Source organism: Orycteropus afer, unplaced genomic scaffold (assembly GCF_000298275.1).
Source record: "Orycteropus afer afer isolate SDZICR_OR568_19922 unplaced genomic scaffold, OryAfe1.0 scaffold00139, whole genome shotgun sequence".
Classification (NCBI taxonomy): Eukaryota; Metazoa; Chordata; class Mammalia; order Tubulidentata; family Orycteropodidae; genus Orycteropus; species Orycteropus afer.
In genome coordinates, this window is record NW_006921726.1 from 1,253,870 (window position 1) to 1,256,175 (window position 2,306).

Below are 2,306 nucleotides of genomic sequence, written 5' to 3' on the forward strand. Positions count from 1 at the left end.
TAACCCCAAACATTATAATAATATAATTTCAGATTATCCTCTTTTTTCTTTTTTCATTTTCAAATAAAAGGCGTAAAACTATACTGATTAAAAAAACCCTACTTATACTTGTTCCCTGGGAGATACAAACAGTTATGATTACTAGCTCCAAGAAATATATCACAAATGGGATGGCTTTAACAAACAGGAGTTTGTTAAAAAAACAGGAGCAGATAAGAGGGAGAGCCCTTAGGCAGGAAGCAGCAGCCAGGGTGACAGGCAGAACAGATAAAAGAGAGAGCCCCCAGGCAGGAAGCTAAGGGAGACAAACTTGTCTGTCAGTTTGTCCTACTGTGGTGGCTTGCGTGTTGCTATGAGTCTGGAGGCTGTGCCACTGGTGTTTCAAATGCCAGTCAGGTCACCCATGGTGGGCAGGTTTCAACGGAGCTTCCAGACTGAGACAAACTCAGAAGAAGGAAGAGGCCATCCACTTCTCAAATAATTGGCCAATGAAAACCTTATGAATGGCAGTGAAACACTGATACATTACTGGACAACTTTATGACTAGACCTGAAACAATGTCCAATACAGTGCCAGAAGATGAGCCTTTCAGGTTAGAAGGCACTCAAGATATGACTGGGAAAGAGCTGCCTCATCAGAGTAGAGCCAATCTTAATAATATGGATAAAGCAGAGGTTTTGGGATCTCCATTTACTGATGTGGCACAACTCAAAATGAGAAGAAACAGCTGCAAACATCCATTAATAATCAGGACATGAAATGTACAAAGTACGAATCTAGGAATATTGGAAGTTGTCAGAAATGAAATGGACCACATAAAGATTGATATGCTAGGCATTAGTGAGCTGAAATGGAATGGTTTTGGCCATTATGAATCAGACAACCATATGATTGATCTACTATTCCGGGAATGACAATTTGAAGAGGAATGGTAGGGCATTCATCATCACAAAGGATGTTTCAAGATCTATCCTGAAGTACAATGCTGTCAGTGATAGGATAATATCTATACGCCTACGAGGAAGACCAGTTAACACTACTATTATTCAAATTTATGCATCAACCACCAAAGCCAAAGATGAGGAAATTGAAGATTTTTACCATCTTCTGCAGTCTGAAATTGGCCAAACATGCAATTAAGATGTGCTGATCATCACTGGTGATTGGAATGCAAATGTTCGAAACAAAGAAGAATCACTGGTAGTTGGAAAATTTGGCCTTGGTGATAGAAATGACACTGGAGATTGTGTGACAGAATTTTGGAAAACAAATGACTTATTCATTGCAAATACCTTTTTTCAACAACACAAATGGCAGCTATATACATGAACTTCACCAGCTGGAATATACAGGATCCAGACTGACTATATCTGGGCAAGAGGTGATGAAAAGCTCAGTAACTTTAGCCAAAATAAGTCCAGGAGTTTATTGTGGCACAGACCATCAGCTGCTCATATGCAAGTTCAAGCTGAAGTTGAAGACAATTAAAACAAGTCCACAAGAGCCAAAATATGACCTTGAATATATCCATCCTGAATTTAGAGACCATCTAAAGAATAGATTTGATGCATTGAACACCAGTGACTGACAACCAGAGGAATTGTGGGATGACATCAAGAACATCATCCATGAAGAAAGTAAAAGGTCATTTAAAAGACAGAAAAGGAAGAAAAGACCACAATTTATGTCAGAAGAGACTCTGAAACTTGCTCTTGAATGGAGAGTAGCTAAAGCCAATGGAAGAAATGATAAGATAAAAGAGCAGAACAAAAGATTTCAAAGGGCAGCTCAGGAAGACAAAGTCAATTATTGTAATAAAATGTGCAAAGACATGGAGTCGTAAAGCCAAAAGGGAAGAACACGTTTGGCATGTCTCAAGCTGAAAGAAATGAAGGAAAAATTTAAGCCTTGAGTTGCAATATTGAAAGATTCTATGGGCAATATATTGAATGATGCAGGAAACATCAAAATAAGATGGAAGGAATACACAAAGTCACTGTTTAAAAAAGAATGGTCGATGTTCATCCATTTCAGGAGGTGGCATATGATCAAGAACCAATGGTGTTGAAGGAAGAAGTCGAAGCCGCACTGATGGAACTGACAAAGTTCCAAGAATTGACAGAATACTCATTGAGATGTTTCAACAAATGGGTGCCCCGCTGCAGGCACTCACTCGGTTATGCCAAGAGATATGGAAGACAGCTTCCTGGCCAACTGACTGGAAGAGATCCACATTTGTACCCATTACAAAGAATGGTGATCCCACAGAATGTGGAAATTATCAGACAATATCATCAATATCACA

At 39.1% G+C, this 2,306-nt stretch overlaps 1 protein-coding gene across 1 annotated transcript in view; it reads right to left on the reverse strand.

Annotated features, from left to right (window-relative positions):
• ZSWIM7 (zinc finger SWIM-type containing 7) overlaps window positions 1-2,306 on the reverse strand; it is a 32,196-nt gene that overhangs the window by 11,909 nt on the left and 17,981 nt on the right. The window lies entirely within an intron of this gene.